This window comes from Haplochromis burtoni, unplaced genomic scaffold (assembly GCF_018398535.1).
Source record: "Haplochromis burtoni strain Fernald_Lab_line unplaced genomic scaffold, NCSU_Asbu1 Contig_64, whole genome shotgun sequence".
Taxonomy (NCBI): Eukaryota; Metazoa; Chordata; class Actinopteri; order Cichliformes; family Cichlidae; genus Haplochromis; species Haplochromis burtoni.
Window position 1 is genome coordinate 755,804 of NW_024582425.1, and position 8,003 is coordinate 763,806.

Genomic DNA, 8,003 nt, shown 5'->3' on the forward strand with positions numbered 1-8,003 from the left:
AAGAGTGTCCCTGCAGGTTTTAGATGTGTCCTTGATCCAACACAGCTGATTTAAATGGATAAATTACCTTCTCAACATGTCTTGAAGTTCTCCAGAGGCCTGGTAACGAACTAATCATGTGATTCAGGTGTGTTGACCCAGGGTGAGATCTAAAACCTGCAGGGACACCGGCCCTCGTGGACTGGGATTGGGGACCCCTGATTTAGATGATCCATCTGCTGTTCACTAAAGCCTCATCAGTAGAATGATGGTTGTCAAGAAGCCATTTTTAAGAAAGTGGGTTACGTTCCACCCTTAAAGGACTGGGGATAAGGGAAAGTTACAAAAGGTTTCTGTGTTGAAAAAAAGGAGACAGGGAGCCAAAATGGTTCAATTAAAGGGTTTTAGTAATGTTTCTATTAGTAATTAACCTAAAAGAGATAGACAATCCACTATCACCTTTTAAAGAAGGAAAACAAAACCCAGGAGTTGATCATTAAACTGAGAAGCTAAAAAGGGTTAGTAACCAAAACGGACTCCTCTCCACAGAGCAAACAGCCACCACGCACAGCTCACTAGCTCAAAAAACCAACAAGGCTCTCCAGTGCTAGAGCGCACCTTTTTCAATTAAATACTCTTAATTGCCGATTAGTCAGCTGTACAAAAAAAGGGCATCACCTAAGGCAGGAGAGACGGCAGGACACGCCCACACGAGTTGTGTCATTTATAATCTTGGCTGTATTCTGTGTGCTGTTGTTATATTTTTAGTTCTAAAAAATTTTATTACCATGAGTTTTCTCAGTTAGTAAAAAAAAATGTTGGTCTTGTTGAGGGTGAAAGGTAAGTTTGTATTCACTGTGAAACCATGAAGACTCTTTGTGTTTCCCTTCTGTAAACCCTTTGCTTGGCACTCAGACATGATTCTCACCTCCTCGGGAGAGTTTGGATAAGCCATTCTTTAAATAAAGCTGTATAATGTATATCGCTATTGTTGTTTTTTTACATTTTCGATGATCAGGATTCAGTGCAGTAGCAAATTCTTTACTACTGTTTGTTTCAGTTTGATTTTTCTCACAGGGGTCTGAAAGACTGAAACTCCTGAACTTGGTTTAAAGTTTTTCTAAGAAGTGTGAGTAGGTTTGGTTTGCTTCCTCTTCCTCTTCTGAAAAGGTGGTTACTGTACTTCCTGCCTTTGCACTCAGAATACACCAAGCAAAAGTGACTCAAGGATGTGTACTAATTTCATTCAGAAGTAATAATAATAATAGTAATGGTATGGTTACTGTGTTTAACCATGAGTTTGTCATGTCTTATGTTTTTAGGTTTTCTAGAACATGCATATATTCTGTGTTGTCCACAGTTTATTGTCTCTGTTTAATTTATTTTGTTTTAATTCCTCCTTTTTATAATTTTTTGGTAAATTTTAAAAATAAATTAATGATGTTTTAAAAAAAGTTGAATAAAAATGAAATGTAAAAAACAAAAACAAGCATATTTTGAATGTAAAGTGGTTATTTTTTTCTGAGTTTTCTTTATTGTTTTACTTATTTTACCCAGTGAATAACATTTATTACTAAAGATCACAACCTGTAGATCCTCTCTAGATATGACTAAATGTAACTGCTGGTTCAGATTACAGTCTGTATATCCTGTAGTTACGCTGTACTGATAGTTACATTAATTGTTAACCACATGTCCATCCATCCATTTTCTTCTGCTTATCCGGGGCCGGGTCGTGGGGCAGCCCAAGCAGAGAAGCCCAGACCTCCCTCTCCCCAGCCACCTCCTCCAACTTGTCCGGGGGAACACCGAGGCGTTCCCAGGCCAGCCGAGAGATATAATCTCGCCAGCGTGTCCTGGGTCTGCCCCGGGGCCTCCTCCCGGTGGGACATGCCGGAAAACCTCACCCAGGAGGCATCCTTGCCAGATGCCCGAACCACCTCAACTGGCTCCTTTCGATGTGGAGGAGCATCTCCCGAATGGCCGAACTTCTTACCCCATCTCTAAGGGAGAGGCCAGCCACCGTTTGGAGGAAGCCCATTTCCACCGCTTGTATCCGCAATCTCGTTCTTTCGGTCACTACCCACAGCTCATTAACAGCACAGTTAACAAAATGTAACAAAAATAATCCAGATTAATGTCCCATAGGGGGGGGGATGAAATAAACTGCATAACCATGTGTTTGTGCTAGCAAAATGCTATCAAGTATCAAGCCTGGTGATAAACGTCTGTTAAGTAACACTTCTAGCATGTTTTTAAATGTTGACTGCTTATTGGTTCTATATTCTAAATCTAAATAACTTTTTAGACTGACAGACTGAATGTGAAGCAAAAACTCCTCATTCTCAGACAAACAAGTTGATGTGTGAAGGTACTGCTACAAGAGTCCGTCTGAATTATACCGGATCACAACAGCTACGGAGCACAGCTCCAACCGCTCCATATCATCAAACATTAATGCACAATAGACCTTATCATGTCAGTAGCAGACGTACATCCCACAACCCATGTGTGACCATATCAGTTTATATTATATTTTTGCATCATTATTCCGTATTTTGAAATCATAATGGATTAGAATTGTTGAGATAATCTGTGGTTCTGTTCTTACAGCGTTACTGTAACATCAGGTTTCATTTTAATTTTCAGGCATGCAGAAGTTGGACCCCAAAGGCCTTCTTCCTTTGACCACAAAGCAGTGGACCTCCACTGCTCACAACAGGGTGGACCCTTGGCTGCTGGTTCTTACCTTCATGCAGTTGCTCTGACCCTTCAAACAGGACCAGTTTGCCTTGAGAGCCCCTGCCATCCTCAAACTCCCTCAGAGAGTGGAGCTCTTTGGATCACCCTGACACTCAAACCCCTCTTAGAGTACAGCTGCTGCTCCGTTTGAGATGGTCTGGGCATCTGCTAAGGTGTAAGTTGTTTCAGGCAAGTCCTGCTGAAAGGAGACAGATCCAGGACAGACTGAATGGATTATGGGGCACATTTACGAACAGTCTGCACCAGAACAAAACCCTCTTTGGCTGTTGAAAATCTACTGTCAATATTTACTAAAGAGCTGCAATGTCACTTTTCCCACTGCAGGATGGTTCAAAGCTCTGAGTGCAGTGCCTTAGCTTTGGCTGTGCCCTGTAGCGCTTCACTAATTCCTCTTCCTGAGTCTTTAGTTTGGTTTCCTTTGTTTAATGCATTGCTTGCTCTCTTGCCCTATCAGTGTTGTGTGAATTTGCCCAGCTTAGTGTATCAGGACGTGCATCTTTTGCCTGTGCATTCTGCTACAGAAGCTGAAGTGACAGATAGGCAGAGGGAGGTCAGACTGCTACCTCCATGACTGGACTATTGTTCCACATAATTCACACATAATTATCTACTTTCTCCATAACCAACCAACCAACCAAATATAAGGCTGCTGCTACCTGTCAGTCACAGCTTAATGAAACTGCAGCCAAACAGGAAGGAACATTTACAAATACGTAGTACTTTGGTAGATGCAGCTCCAGTCAGTCTAAGAATAGCACATAAAAGGCTTTCTGGTATCTGACAACACAAGTGATTATGTATCTCTTTTTTAAGCAATACTTCTAGAGGTTCTCGTTTCACTGGAAACCATCAAAAAGCAAAACAGCACTGTTCTAAAAATACTGCGGTCACGAAATTCATCTGCTGTGTGAACCTCCAGATGCTGAGACGCTTCCTCTGCCGCTGCAGTCGGTACAGGATTTAAGAACCTTGGATCACAGACTCTGCACTGAGCCACAGCTGAAGAAGAAAATGATAAGTATCACCAGATGTTGGAATTTTATCAGTTTTAACTTGTGTCAGTTTTCACTAACGTTTGCATGTGATGACTGGGAAATGTTTTCTCTTTATAAGGTTTATTGATAATTTTAGAAAACATGATAATTTGGGCCACCATATAATGCAAGTCTTAAATTACTCCTCAATTGTTTTTGTAGTTGTCCTTTGCTCTTATAAGCTAGTGCTGTTTTTTGCTACTTTAGCATTTTGCTTGGTGAAGTCTGATGACTGGTTGATTCTCATCTTGACTTTCTGGGCTTGGCGGGTCAAACTGAAGATGATGTAACTTTAATACAAATAAGGTGGACTGTGCCACAAGGAGGGGAGGGAGTTGTAATTAGGGCGGCTGCTGTGTTCGCTTCGTATTACTCCTCACCCCCCACCCAATCCTGTGGCTTGTCATGTCTTTCACAAAGTTGTGCTGTGGACATTTATGTGCTTTTTGTGCAGAGGAGTTTTTTTGTTTCCTGTTCTCATGCTGTCCTACCATGGAAGCACAGCATGAGTAGAGGTCTCTTTTTTTCCTCTTGTACTTTCCCATTGTAGTGTATATTTCAGTGTTTTTCTGTAACGCTACCGATCTCCGACTTGTATCCCCATGTAATGTCTGTGTTGTGTGTGTAAGGTCGGAGGGGGGGTCCCATTTCACTGCAGGGCAACCTGCATGTGGCGAATAAAGCTTTGATTGATTAATTACTGTGAGACTCTTTCTTCCTGTGGTTCTGCATTCTGGGTCTTTATCAAAATAAACTGAATTTTTACCAATAAACATTTCTCTTTAATTGTAATAACAGTTTAGCGGTTTATGTACTTCTGCAAATGTATATACTAATGAGTTAATGTGCACGTCATTCTTTCTGTGCAGATCTCTTACTTCGACCTGTCTGGAGGTTTGTCCAACAAACACAGTGTGTGGAGGACAATGACAAAGCTTTTTACTAACGCTTTGGCCAAAAACATCAACTGGAGGGGAAGAAATAACAAGCACAAAGTAGAGAACCTCACCATCAAGAGAATTATCCTCAGTGAGTGTGCTTCTACAGGACACATAAGAAAATATGGTGTATTTTAAACAGTTAAAGCATTTACTTACTTTCATGTGTTCACTTTTACCCCTGCAGACGCAGTCAGGCAGAACTCGTTCTGTAAGGATGCCGTGGACGAGGAGATAGAGAGGTATATAAAGCGATGGCTGCAGCTGGCAGGAAACCGAGATGGAGGAAGAAAAAGAAGACAGGAAAAGGGAAAGGAAGCGACCAGCATGGGGAACTACTGTGTAGAGTAGCACAAAATGCATCTGCAGCACATGTTATTTTGACTCTTACATCTACAGCATGAGATGAAAAGAAAAATACTATCCCTCCAATGAATGCTCACAAGGCTGGATTCATCATGTCGTGTTTACCTGTCATGTGATGCTACATGTAAGTTAGGACCTAATGGACACAACCAGAAACACAAACACAGTTACTTTTTAAAATATTATTTAAAAAATGGTTGCACTTTTACTGTTATAGCCATTGTAGTTTGTTCGAGTTCATCATGCATTACACTACTATGCATTTTAATCATATCTCGGCATCAGTTTATAATGCCATTTCCTATAATCATAATCATATTTATTCATTTTACTCTAAAGATTATTAATTTCATGCAGGTAGATCTTGTAGTCATCATCACTATTAAAACATTTATTGTTTGGGACGTTTAAGGATGCTGTCTGTTTATGTCATGTGTGAGCATGTCAGTCCCAGCCACGAAACGCACTAAAGTGGTGATATCAATAAAATTACATCTTTGTTGTTAATTTTTCTACATTATTTGCTAGTTGCTTATATTTTCTTCATAAAATCGACTTCTCCTTTTGCACTTGGTTTCAAATGTGCACTGTGTGGAAACTAGTGACATCCAGCGGTGGATTCGTGAATTACAACAACCCAAGCATGTGGTAGATTATCTGGTGACTGTTTATAAGTTTCCACTAGTGCCATCCTGGTGTTCTCGATGGGAGAGATTCTGCTCACTATGCAGATATGAAAGGCTCATTATCAGCTTACAACAAAAAGAAGCTCACCAGTATTTTCAATTATGTTTAATGTGACAGCTGACATAATTGAAAATATTGCAGAATTATTATCACTATATTCCATTTCTGCTAATAGAATCCTAAATCTTACACACTGTCTTCTTTTAAAATGATCCAAATGCCAGTCAGTCTACATCCATTAAGCCCATATTATCAAATTAAAAATGAAAATTAATTCACCCCACAATTGTAGAGTTTCCAGGTAGAAGCTTTGAAGCTCCCTCACATTGGACAGGAAGTTTCAGCTCTGAGGAGTCTGCTTGTCCCAGCCACTGAAAAGCATCAGTATAGCACGATGCTGGCTCACAGAGCTTTGCACTTTCGCTCATGCTTGTGCAGATTTTGTCTGGGAGATTTGGCTTCATCCATCATTTTAATAATGTCATAGATTGCTGCTACCCAGGACACTCAGAAGAGATCTCAAGAGTTTCACTTCATGGTAAAATGAATGAAGTTTTATTTTTTATTTTTTTATAAATTCACAAATGTGCCAGGAGGATTTCCAGGACTTATACATCGGGAAAACCAAACAACCTCTGGCGAAGCGGATGGCACAACACAGAAGAGCCACCTCGTCAGGCCAGGACTCTGCAGTCTATTTACGCCAGTGATGAGGACGTACACATCCTGGACAGGGAGGAACGCTGGTTTGAGCGTGGAGTCAAGGAGGCCATTTACGTGAAAAGGGAAAGACCATCTCTGAATCGAGGAGGGGGCCTAAGGGTACATCTTTCGCCATCTTACAATGCTGTGATTGCAGCCATTCCCCAACTCTCTGTGAATGGTACTCATGGCCATTGATCAGTGGTCTTTGATCAGTGGGTTTTGGTCAGTGGTTGTTGATCAATGGTCATGAGAATTTGCATAATTAAGATTAAGGAACTGACCTCCCAGCCCATTGTTCCTTCAGTGGGCTGGTTTCAGTCATTATGCAAATGTACTGTTTATAAGATTGGGGAAACCTGCAGTCAGCTGAGACTGAAGAAGTCACTTGGATGAGTGACGAAACGTTTCTCCCACAAAACGCTACGTCCAGATGAACAGAACCAGAAAGTCAAGATGAGAATCAACCAGTCATCAGACTTCACCAAGCAAAATGCTAAAGTAGCAAAAAACAGCACTAGCTTATAAGAGCAAAGGATACCCTTAGGCCCCCTCCTCGATTCAGAGATGGTCTTTCCCTTTTCACGTAAATGGCCTCCTTGACTCCGCACTCAAACCAGCGTTCCTCCCTGTCCAGGATGTGTACGTCCTCATCACTGGCGTAAATAGACTGCAGAGTCCTGGCCTGACGAGGTGGCTCTTCTGTGTTGTGCCATCCGCTTCACCAGAGGTTATTTGGTTTCCCCGATGTATAAGTCCTGGAAATCCTCCTGGTACATTTGTGAATTTATAAAAACAATAAAAAATAAAACTTCATTCATTTTACCATGAAGTGAAACTCTTGAGATCTCTTCTGAGTGTCCTGGGTAGCAGCAATCTATGACATTTTCCGATGATGGATGAAGCCAAATCTCCCAGACAAAATCTGCACAAGCATGAGCAAACGTGCAAAACTCTGTGAGCCAGCATCGTGCTATACTGATGCTTTTCAGCGGCTGGGACAAGCAGACTCCTCAGAGCTGAAACTTCTTGTCCAATGTGAGGGAGCTTCAAAGCTTCTACCTGGAAACTCTACAAGTGTGGGGTGAATTAATTTTCATTTTTAATTTGATAATATGGGCTTAATGGATGCAGACTGACTGGCACTTGGATCATTTTAAAAGAAGACAGCAGAATCTCTCCCATCGAGAACACCAGGATGGCACTAGTGGAAACTTATAAACAGTCACCAGATAATCTACTGCTGCTGTTATTGTGTGCTGCTGTTATTGTGTATATATATATATTTATATTTCTTCATACATTCTCATATAGTTCTATATTGTGTATTTTGTTGTACAGTTGTTTTATTTTTTAACTTTAATTTATATATTTTATCTTATTCTTTCCCAGTTAAATTTACCCTTCATTCTAATTTGTGTTGTACATTTATTTCATTTTTAACTTTCATTTTTATATTTTATTTTATTCCTTCCTAGTTAAATTTACCCTTTTTAATTTTCATATTTATTTCCTATCTTATTCATAGCCTTTT